The 12,296-nt window shown below is 42.6% G+C and overlaps 1 protein-coding gene and 1 long non-coding RNA gene across 3 annotated transcripts in view; one reads left to right on the top strand and one right to left on the bottom strand.

The window, feature by feature from the left end:
• Positions 1 to 12,296, top strand: part of ALG14 (ALG14 UDP-N-acetylglucosaminyltransferase subunit) — a 107,652-nt gene that overhangs the window by 87,114 nt on the left and 8,242 nt on the right. The window lies entirely within an intron of this gene.
• Positions 6,185 to 11,071, bottom strand: LOC123379705. The gene is made up of 2 exons (XR_006584564.1): positions 10,983 to 11,071; positions 6,185 to 8,266 (listed from the first exon to the last, which is right to left on the bottom strand). It is a non-coding gene; the product is annotated as an uncharacterized LOC123379705 (long non-coding RNA).

The following is a 12,296-nucleotide window of genomic DNA, read 5'->3' as shown; positions in this document are numbered from 1 at the left end:
TGACAGTCAGTGGGGGCAGGAGTCAGGAATGACAATGTGGCTTGAAAGGCTGCATGGCACTCACTCTCCCTGGAAACGCTCTGTCAGACTCAGGAAGTGTGATTTAATCCTGGTGGAGATAATTCTATTTCATACCCTAGAGTGGATTTCTAACAGAATTTTATTTTCAGTCTCGCCCTGGGAAGCTTTACCAGTAAATAATTTGGAGGGCATTATATTTGCCCTGGTAGCTGAACTACACAAAATAGGGGTTTGTTCTTCTGCCAGCCTACGTCCTTTTCCCTTAAAAGGCTCTTCAGAGGGGACCTGAGAACCTGCTGCCCCGACAGAAGATGCCTGGACCGTGGCCCAGCAGTGCCCTCCGCAGGGTTTGGGGGAGGAGGGAAGACTGTAATGAAATCAAAAGAGCCACTGTTGATCTTGAAAGAACATCAGCCGTACCGATGACACAAGGATTCTTTTCCCCCGTCAGCTCTGAGACCCATCTTTTGGTATTTGTTGTGAGGCAACCCTGGGCAGAGAGACTAAGAAAAAAAATAGCAAATATGCATAAGGGACTTGCTGAGCTCTAAGTGCTTTGTAGGCCTTACCCCACTTAGTCCTTATGTCGAAAGCACTGCTTGAATCCCCCTTTTGTAGATGATGAAACTGAGGCACAGAGAGGTGAAATAGTTCCCACCAGTTCACACAGGTAGGAAGTGGCAGAGCCAGGATTCACTCCCAGGCAGTGTGGCTCCAGAATCCATGCTCTCACCTCGAGTCATGCCCTTTCCTTGGACTGTCAACTGCTCGGAGACGCCATCTTGTTCGCAGTTAGACAGAAACTATTGTTTCAAAAAACAGGGGCTCCATATTTGAATTAGAAAACCCAGAGGTTTGGTATTCTCTCCAGAGTGGTTGAGAATCTCTTCTTTAACAAGATTTGGCTTTGGGTCAGGCAGGATATTTCTCAGATTACCTGCTAGATTAAAACCTGTCGCCCCTGCCCTTGAGATGACTCTGGCACAGCCCTGCTACTGAGGTCCCGCTTGTCCAGCGGGTCCTCCTTCCCAACAACCCAGGTTGTTATGCCAAAAAGCAAGCAGCAAACCATTCCCCACGTCTGCACAGATGCTTTTTTAGCCCAGGAGAAATGGGGCCCCTTGGCAGCTAAGATGACTTTGAGTGACAGAAGAGATGCTGCCTGGACACCTGCTACCTCCCTATTTAATGTCCCTTTCTGTCCTCAGGTGCCTTCTCTGTCTCCTGTCCTTACTCTCAGAATGCTGTTAACTAATCCTTTGTAAAGCATTAACCGATAATTAAGGAGCTAACTTCAAGTCCTTTAATATAGGTCTCCTCCCTATCTTAGGCTACTTGATTTTGAAGAGTCTAGCCAACAGAGTTCTGGCAGTTCTCTCTGCTAGTAGGAAGCTCGGACTCACTAAAAAACTCCTCCAGATGAGTTCAGCTGCATTCCTGCCCCCAAAATGGTCTTGCAGGATGAGAGAGAGGATGGCCTTTGATGGATCACAGGTAGCCACATCTCCTTCTCCCTTAGCACATACAGACCCCTTTTGCAGGAATAAATGTAGTTGGGGTGCCAACCCCTTCTTATAGTATAGAACAGAGGTTTACAAGCTATAGTTTGCACCAGAATCACATGGGAGCTTGTTTCAAATGCGTATTCCAGGATTCTGGACCCAGAGATTCTGCTTTAGAAAGAATACATTTTGGGCAAGTGCCCCTGGGTGAATGTGATATGGAGGCCTGAGAAATAGTAGCATAGAGTCATCTCTCTACTTGCTGGTTTATTTTTTTAAATATAATTTATTGTCACATTGGCTTACATACAACACCAGTGCTCATCCCAACAAGTGCCCTCCTCAATGGCCATCACCCATTTTCCCCTCTCCCCCACCCCCATCCACCCTCAGTTTCTTCTCTGTATTTAAGAGTCCCTTGTGGTTTGCCTCCCTCCCTCTCTGTTTGTAACTATTTTTTCCCCTTCCCTTCCCCCATGGTCTTCTGTTAAGTTTCTCAAGATCCACATATGAGTGAAAACATATATCTGTCCTTCTCTGACTGACTTATTTCACTCAACATAATACCTTCCAGTTCCATCCATATTGCTGCAAATGGCATGATTTCATTCTTTCTCATTGCCAAGTAGTATTCCACCGTATACATAAATCACATCTTCTTTATCCATTCATCAGTTGATCATGGACATTTAGGCTCTTTCCATAATTTGGCTATTGTTGAAAGTGCTGCTATAAACATTGGGGTACACGTGCCCCTATGCATCAGCACTCCTGTATCCCTTGGATAAATTCCTCGTAGTGCTATTGCCGGGTCATAGGGGTAGTTCTATTTTTAACTTTTTGAGGAACCTCCACACTGTTTTCAGAGTGGCTGCACCAGTTTGCATTCCCACCAACAGTGCAAGAGAGTTCCCATTTCTCCACATCCCTCACCAGCATCTGTAGTTTCCTGAGTTGTTCATTTTAGCCACTCTGACCAGCATGAGGTGGTATCTCAGTGTGGCTTTGATTTGTATTTCCTTGATGATAAGTGACATTGAATATCTTTTCATGTGTCTGTTGGCCATCTGGATGTCTTCTTTGGAAAAGTATGTATTCATGTCTTCTGCCCATTTCTTCACTGGATTATTTGTTTTTTGGGTGTTGAGTTTGGTAAACTCTTTATAGATTTTGGATACTAACCCTTTATCCGATAGGTCATTTGCAAATATCTTTTCTCATTCTGTCAGTTGCCTTTTAGTTTTGTTGATTGTTTCCTTTGCAGTGCAGAAGTTTTTAATCTTGATGAGGTCCCAGTAGTTCATTTTTGCTTTTAGTTCCCTTGCCTTTGGAGATGTGTCGAGCAAGGAATTGCTGTGGCTGAGGTCAAAGAGGTTGTTGCCTGCTCTTTCCTCTAGGTTTTTGATGGTTTCCTGTCTCACATTTAGGTCTTTCATCCATTTTGAGTTTATTTTTGTGTATGGTATAAGTGATCTAGTTTCATTCTTCTGTATGTTGCTGTCCAGTTCTCCCAGCACCATTTGCTAAAGAGACTGTCTTTTTTCCTCTACTTTCTGGTTTAAAGGGGTCCTCTCTGAATGGAACTGGGATAAACTCATTGCTTCTCTCAGCGCCTGCTAAGGTACCTGTCTTCTGAGTCTATAATACGAGAGAGTCATTAGTGCAGTGAAACATACTTATTAACAAAACTCAGCTAAAGATTGAAGTCAATAAAAACCTCAAAAAACACCCTGATTTTGATAAATGTGTGATGGACAATGAAAGGAAAATAACTTTTGAATACCTGAAAACAGAGTGAAGCACATGTTCTTTGGAAAACCTTCACAGCTTATTCAAGGTGTAGAGTCCAGGCTTGGCTGCAGAGTACCGTGTTTAACCACAACAAAGTACAACTACTTAATGCGTCTAAGTTTGTTGAATATTATCATTTTGCCTCTGTTTCATTGTCTTAGTGTCTCTCTCTCTTTTACACACACACACACACACACACACACACACACACGCATGCACGAATACACAATCAGAATATCGGAAACAAGTGCTTTTATGTATCCTTTTGACTCAGAATTAAAGAATCAGATAATCCCCTATAAAAATTCATAAACATTTCTTTATACATAGGTTAAAGATATTGCGGGTTTAGTTCCAGGCCACAGCAATAAAGCAAATATCACAATAAAGCAAGTCAAATGAATTTTGTTGGTTTCCCAGTGCATATAATACTAATAATATTAGTATTTTAGTGCATTATTTAGTGCATATAATACTCTACTAATATTCTGCTAAGTGTGTGATAGCATTATATCTAAAAAACAAACAGTACAAATGCCTTTATTTAAATATACTTTATTGTCAGGGCGCCTGGGTGGTTCAGTTGGTTGAGCGTCCAACTTCGGCTCAGGTCATGATCTTGTGGTTTATGAGCCCAAACCCAACATCGGCCGTCTGGTGGTAGCGTGGAGCCTGTTTGGGATCCTCTGTTCCTCTCTCTCTCTGCCCCTCCTCCACGCTTTCTCTCTCTCTCTCTCTCTCTCTCTCTCTCTCTCTCTCTCTCTCTCAAAAACAAACATTTAAAAAAATAAATACACTTTATTGCTAAAAGATGCTACATCATCAGAGCTCTTAGTGAATTGTAATTTTTTTTGCTGGTGGGGGGTTTTGCCTTGATGTTGACTGCTTCTCACTGATCAGGGTGATAGCTGTGGAGGCAATTTCTTAAAACAAGACAGCAGTGAAGTTTGACACATTGATTGAATCTTCTTTTCATGAATTATTTCTCTGCAGCATATGAGGCTGTTTGCAAGCATTTTACCCACAGTAGAACTCCTTTCAATATTGGAATCAATCCTCTCAAACCCTGACACTGCTTTATCATGTAAGTTGATGTCATATTCTCAATCCTTTGCTGTCATTTCAACAGTCTTCACAGCATCTTCACCAGGAGTAGATTTCATCTCAAGAAACCACTGTCTATGCTCATTCATAAACAATTCCTCATCCGTGAAAGTTTTATCATGATTACAGCCATTCAGTCTCATGTTCAGGCTCCACTTCCCATTCTAGTTCTCTTGCTATTTCTACCGCACCTGCTGTTACTTCTCTCACTGAAGTCCTGAGCCCCTCCAAGCCATCCATGAGGGTGGGAATCAACTTCTTCCAAACTCCAAATCATGTTGACAATTTGACCACGAATCATGAATGTTCTTAATGTCATCTAGAATGGTGAATCCTTTCCAGAAGGTTTTTAATGGACTTTGCCCAGGTCCACCAGGGGAACCATATATCTATATCTATATGTGTTGTGTTAGGCATGAAACAACATTAATCTAGTTCTACATCTTCCAGGCTCTTGGGTGACCAGGTGCAATGTCAGTGAGTAGTAATATTTTGAAAAGAATATTTTTTCTGAGCAGGAAGTCTCAACAGTGGGCTTAAAATATTCAGTAAATTATGTTATGAACAGATGTGCCGTAATCCACGCTTTGTGGTTCCATTTCTAGAGCACAAGCAGAGTGGGTTTAGCATAATTCTTAAGAGGCCTAGGGCTTTCAGAATGATAAGTGAGCAGGGTGCCTGGGCAGCTCATCAGTTAAGTATCTGACTCTTGATTTCAGCTCAGGTCACAATCTCATGGTTCATGAGCTCAAGCCCCACGTTTGGCTCTGTGCTGACAGTGCTGAGCCTACTTGGGATTCTGTCTCTCTCCCTCTCTTTCTGCCTCTTCCCCACTTGTGCACTCTCTCTCTGTCTTTCTCTCTCTCTCAAAATAAATAAGTAAACACTAAAAAACATATTAAAAAAAAAATAGTAAGTGCGCATTGGCTTCAGCTTAAAGTCACCAGCTGGATCAGCTCCTAGAGAGTCCTCCTGTCCTTTGAAGCTTTGAAGCCCAGTATTTGAAGCCAGGTATCTCTAGCAGTGAAAGTCTTAGATGGCATCTTCATCCAATAGAAGGATGCTTTGTCTACATTGAAAATCTCATTTAGTGGAGCCCCCTTCATGACTTGACTTAGGTAGGTCTTCTGGATACCCTGCTACAGCTTCTACATCAGCATTTCTGCATTACCTTGCACTTTTATTTACTGAAATGGCTTCTTCCCTTAAATCCCTTGAAACAACTCCTGCTAGAATTAATTGCTTCTCTCATTTCCTACCAGTGCTCCTATTTTAGGAAAGAGTCATTAGTGTCGCCTTCAGCCTTCTTAGAATCGAAGAGAGTTGGGGTCTGGCTCTGGATTCGGCCTTGCATTAAGAGAATGTTGTGGCTGGTTTGATCTTCTATCCAGACCACTAAAACTTTATTCATATCAGCAATAGGATTGTTTTGCTTTCTTATCATTGGTGTGTTCCCTGGAGCAGCACCTTTAATTTCCTTCAAGAACTTTTCCGTTGCATTCACAACTTGGCTAACTGTTCGGCAGCTTTTGGCCTATCTCGGCTTTCATCATGCCTTCCTCACTAAGTTTAGGTCATTTCTAGCTTTTGATTTAAAGTGAGAGACATGTGCCTCTTCCTGTCACTTGAACACTTGGAGGCTCTGGTAGGGTTATTAATTGGCCTAATTTCAACACATTGTGTCTCGGAACCAGAGAGGCCCGAGGAGAGGGAGAGAGATGAGGGGAATGGCTGGTTGGTGGAGCAGTCAGAACATAACACATTTATCAGTCACGTTTGCTGTTTTATATGGGTACAGTTTGTGGCACCTTACAACAATTACAATAGTAACATCAAATATCATTTGTCACAGATTGCCATAATAAATCTAATAATAATGAAAACATTTGAAATAGTGCAAGAATTACCAAGATGTGACCCGGAGACCTGAAGTGAGCAAATGCTGTTGCAAAAACAGCACTGATGGACTTGCTCGATGCAGGGCTGCCACAGACCTTCAGTTTGTTAAAAACAAAAGCAAAAACAAAAACCACTGTATCTGCGGAACATAATAAAGCAAAGTGCAGTAAAACAAGATATGCCTGTAGTGCAAAAATAATCTGTGCATAAATTATCTAAGGAGAACTGCTGACTAGATCATGAAGACTATCACTTATCTAGTTAAGAGAGGGCCTTGACAGAAGTCAGGAATTATATAACTGCTCTGATCAAGCCAGTTCTTCCTGTTTAGAAAGGGTACTCCCTTTTCTTATAAAAATGTTAACCATTTTTTTCTATTTAATCTGCTGAAAGCCTTTCCTAATCCATCCGAGTCCAGTGGCATGTTCTGGTCTGCCACTTATGTCTCTATTAAAGCTATAAAATATTAGTAACAGTTGTCAGAATTTCACCTTCAATTAAACTCCCTGCGTCCTATCTGCCCTGGAGCCCTCCTTGCCTTTAAGCCTACTTCCAACTAATGTCGGATCTGGTTAACAGGTGCAGGGCAGAGCCAGACCGGGATGGTGGACAGGAGAGACTCGTCTTCTAGAAGTTGGGTTGGAGTCTCAGCTGTATGATCTTACATAGGTCATTTCATTTCTCTGTGCTTTAGTTTTCTTGTCCAGAACATGAAAGCAACAGCATCCACTCCAGAGAACGATTGTGAGGTTTAAGTGAGGTAATTATGCAAAATGTCACACAGGTCCTGTGCCTGGCAATAGTAGGTGCCTGTAAAGGTCGAGGTCTTGCCCTTCTTTCTCAGGCAATAGGGAGAGGATTGAGCTAAATGACTCCCAGAGGCCGCATCTAGCGCTAGCCATCTGCTTCTGGGAGAGCAAGTGAGTATAGGGTGCAGGGAAAACAAAGGAAAAAATACTGACTTACTACAATTCAAAGATCTCTGTGAAATCATTTCAGACCATGGAAAATACAGTGAAAACAAACAAACACCAAGAAGGCAGGAAATGAACGTCACCTTGACCGTTTGGTCCTGAGAACCGGAAAACTAAAAAATTCAGTTTCCTCATCTGCTTCCAGGAAGGGTTAGGAGAACAATGTTTGATTAGCCTGACAATGATCTTTAATATTGATGCAGAGCAAGCATGGCTTAACCAGACCAAAAAAAAAATTTAAGTGTTAATTTTACATACGTATTTACTTTTTCATGATGGAAGATCAGGGCAAGGAAATGAAACGCCAACCCAGTGTGTCCCCAACAAGCTCTGAGTTCCTTCGCCTACTCCGCACTCAGAGTGGGAGGATTGGCCGTCAACATGTATAGAGTGCCCAGCTCTGTGGAGCCTTGGTCTGTACGATCCTGCTGACACGTACTGAAACTACAGTTGACCATCCTGAGTTATGGAGGGGACACTGGAGCCCAATGTCTGCATGTCTCTGCTCCCTGTTTACCTGCCACCCCTGTTGATGAACCCAAACCTGACAAATCAGGAAGGTCACCAGAAGGTTGGGAGTCTAGTTTCCCATGCAAGGATAAAATAGCCCTCTCCTGTTTTGAAATGAACAAGATGAGGCTTATTCATCACGTTATCAGGCTTGCTGACCGTGTTGCAGCCGCCAACTTTCACGGCCATTTGGCCACAGGCTGAGAGATACACTACTGGGGCTCTGCAGGCCCAAAGCAGGGATGCTCAAGGATCCTTCAGTTGTCTACCGTCTGTGGAAATCCGGAAAATACCACTGCTGGTGATCAGGCTCCTTCCATCATTTTCTTGCACCGGCGTCACTTGTAGGGGAGCAGGCAGGGCAAAAAAACATGACTGGAAGGTAAAGACAAAATGGATGGTTGGGTTACTCTTCTGAGGTGTCCTCTGACGGATAAGATGAATCGCGCCAGGTCAGCACTATGCCTGTGACAGAGTGAGGGAAGAGCCTTGTGAATACTCTCAAGAGTTTGAAAAATGCCATAATTACACTCCTTGACTTTTGGATGGATCATAATAATAACTGCCATTTATTGAATTTTTAAAATGGCCCAAGCACTACATCAGATGCTTTTACACGTATTAGCTTATTTAATCTCCACAGTAACACTATTAAGTAGATGCCGTTTTCCTCATGTTCTGGTTTGTTTCTGGTTAATGACTCTTCCCCACCCCTGACATTCTCTCCCTACCTACTACAAGCTCCCAAGAAGAAGAATGCATTAAAGCTTATTACTTGCCTCCCCACGACACCATCATGCCAGTGTCATCTGGCCCTGTGTGTCTTTGTTTCCAGTATTTACCACGAGAAGCCAAACCCCGAAGATAGAGTTTCACCTGGACGTAACAGCTCTGTGAGATTATGATCTGTCTCAAGCTCCTGCCCCTCCCTAACCCCCCAAACCCTTTCATTAGCCCTCAGTAACTTACAGTCAGTCCACAAAATCTGCCTCTTCTTTCCTGCCTCTTGCTCTGGTGTCTCTTTTCCTCGGAAGACCACACCACTTCGTCACATATTTGCTTACAAGTCACCTCCTCCCAGCTCTTACTTGACCTCTGTATCTCCTCTTTCCTTAGCCTGCTCTGTGTTGTATGTTCACACATGCATCTGTTATTTTCTGTCTACCCACTGGAACGTACACTTTGTGAAGTCAGGGACTTTTGTTCAGCAGTGCATTCCTAATACCCAGAATAGTACCTGGCATGTTATCTTTGCTCAATAAATACTTCTTGAATGAAGTAATCCATAAGTGAGGAAACTGAGCCATGGAATGGATAAGCAGTTTGTCCCTGGTCACACTGCTGTGAAACAGCCAACCCACGTCTGTGTGATCGTAAATCCCTGGCCCATAAGCACCATGTTGTCCAGCCTCTTGATGGATTATGTGAATGCAACATAAACAAGAATATTCTGACTGAACTGGAGTAATCAGTGTCAATATAGGGAACTTAACTGGAGAAGATCCTACAGGATGAAAATTTACTGTTGTTTTTTTGTTGCAATGTGCGATATTGTGATTTAGAAGAAAAGCATGTTTATGGCCATTCAGGTGACCCAAAATATATTTCTCGTATATATTTGGTCTTAATCCACAGTTCCTGACTCAAAGCTCCTCTAAAGCCCTTAGAATTTCCTAAGTGATGAGAGCAGTGAAGGTTTTATTTGGAGAGTCCTTAAGATGGGGGCTGGTTGCCAGTGTAGCCAACCGTGTGATTAGAGGGTTAGCACTTTAAGTGCCAACCCCCTTCCCAATCTTCAGGGAGGGGAGAGAGGCTGGAGGTACATTCAGTCACCAGTGGCCAATGATTTAGTCAATCATGACTGTGTAAGGAAACCTCCACAAAAACCCGAGAAGACAGGGTTCAGAGAGCTTCTAGGTTAGTGAACACATGGCGATTTGGGGAGAATGGCAAGTTCCAAGAGGGCATGGAAGCTCCACATGCCCTTTCCCCATACCTTGCCCTGTGTATCTCCTCATCTGGCTGTTGATTCATATCCCTTAACATCCTTTGTAATAAATCAGTAATCTAGCGAGTAAATGGCTTTTTCTGGGTTCTGTGAGCTATTCTAGCAAATTAATTGAACTCAAGCAAGGGATTGTGGGAACCTCTGATTTAGAGCCATTCAGGCAGAAGTACCAGTAACAACATGGGCTTGTGGTATCCTGAGTTCGAGCAGGTGGCTGGAGCCTCCAGTTTGTAGCCTGTCAGCCAGAAGCACAGGTACCATCCTGAGTGTGTGACTGGTATCTGAAGTGAAGGGTGGACTTACAGGACTGAGCCCTTTACCTTTGGAATCTGATTCTGTCTCTGTGTAGGTAGTGTCAGAATTGAGTTAAATCGTAAGACACCCGGCTGGTATCTAGATCACTGTTGGTGTGGGGAAGCCTACACACACACACACACACACACACACACACACACAAAACACACACACGTTGGAATTTGGTCCAGGAACCTAATTTACAGTTTTTTTGAGTTGTCACCAAGCGAAGTACAAGTAATTGATAATTTGAGGAGCCAGCAATAAAATCAGTATCCTTACAACATGAGCACATTAGCCTAGATAAAAAGCAATTTATTAAATTTACCTTTTTAAAAGAAGATGAAAGCAAGATCATGACCTGAGTCGAAGTCGGACGCTTAGCTGACTAAGCCACCCAGGTGCCCCAGGAATGATTTTTTAATGGCAAAGAAGGAGAAATTAAAGATAGTGTAAAGGATGTCAGTTTTTCATTGAAATACTGTTCATACATTTGTTGTATTAGTTTTAGGCATACATCGTAGTCATTCCATATGTCTATAAATTAAGTTGTACTTAACCACAAGTGTAGCTATCATGTGAAAGCACACAACAGTATTACTATAGGATTGACTGTATGCCATTGGCTGTACCTTGTATCCCTAGGACTTACTCATTCCGTACCTGGAAACCGGTATCTCTCTCTCAAAGGTGTCAATTCTTTATCTAACCTAAGTATTTTGGTGGTAAACACAATTACCTCTTGTTCAGCATGTGTAAATTGGCGGTCTGTTTTTCTGTGAACACTGCTTAAAGCATCATTACAAATGATGTCATTACATTAATAAGTTCAGTTTCATTCTTCACTCACAAAAAAAAAGAAGAAGATGAAATCTATACCTGTGTCAAGAGAAGCTAGGAAGTATCCAGGTAGACTATAGCACGTTCATGCTGCAAAGCAGCGAATGCCTAGGTAGCACATGGAATGGAAGCAGTGATGGAATTGGAAAAGTAGACCTCAGAATGCTACATACACAATGATGACAACTCTGAAAATTCTGTGTGTTAGCAGTGGAATTGTAAGAGACCTTAAGGTTCATAAATAGCTGTTGATTCTAGCGTTTAGGATTCATTTGGTTATTTCACATTATTTTTGATATTTAGATGTTTCTGTTTAACTGTTAATACTCAGATGATCAAATATCCATAAAAAAGAAGAAATGCAATGTACTACATTGTGAGCCAAGGAATACGTCATCCCATCTGCTACTCATCCTTTTCCTTCCTGCCATCCACTTCCACTGGTCGTGGACACTCAGCACTGCCTTTCCTCAGGCTTCACCCGAGCTTTCTGGTCCCCTGACTAACCTCTACATGTTACAGATCACCTGCTCTCCAACTGCATTTTCTTCCTCCCTCCCTTGATTATTCACAGATGCTTCTCCCTCCAGTTTTCAGAGCCGTTTCCTCACTGCTCTTGCCCTCCTCCTCTGTGGCTGAGGTCTTTCACCTCCCCTTCCCATACTGGAGTACTTGCTCACCTGGCCCTTCCTGTGGCATTGCCCTCATCCATGTCTCACTGTGTCTGCTCCCTGTGCTTCGGTGCTCTTAGCCCTGCCAGCGCAAATGTTGTTTCTGCCCTGACATGATCCATTCCTCGTCTGACTCTGCATTTGCTACTCTGCGTCTTTGTTCTTCCCATACCAGTACAGATTCTTGGTAAATATACTCTGGCTGGGGCACCTGGGTGGCTCAGTCGGTTAAGCATCTGAAACTTGGTTTCGGCTCAGGTCATGATTTCACAGTTCAGGGGTTCGAGCCCCACATCAGGCTCTGCACTGATGGTGCAGAGCCTGCTTGGGATTTTCTGTCTCCTCTCTTTCTGCCTCTCTCTCTCTCAAAATAAATAAACTTAAAAAAAATTTTTTTTAAATCCACTCTGGCTAATTGAAATAGGAAAAGAATTTAGTGAAAGGCTATTGAAAGCTAAAATTATGTGATTTATAATAAATATATTATTTGGTCATTTGAATGAATGAATGAAATGAATATATTTCTCATATGTATTTAGTCTTGGTCCAAGATTTCCAGCTCAAGGCTCCTAAAACCCTTGGAATTTCCTGTGATAGGGCAATGAATGAGTCTTGTGTTACAGTAATGAAGGTGACTTTCGGGTCCTAGTTGCCAGGAGGACCAACCCTGTGATTAGAAGGT

The sequence above is a fragment of the Felis catus genome, chromosome C1, assembly GCF_018350175.1.
Source record: "Felis catus isolate Fca126 chromosome C1, F.catus_Fca126_mat1.0, whole genome shotgun sequence".
NCBI classification, from domain to species: domain Eukaryota; kingdom Metazoa; phylum Chordata; class Mammalia; order Carnivora; family Felidae; genus Felis; species Felis catus.
Note: the sequence above shows the minus strand (reverse complement) of the source record. Positions and strands in the feature narration are given on the sequence as shown.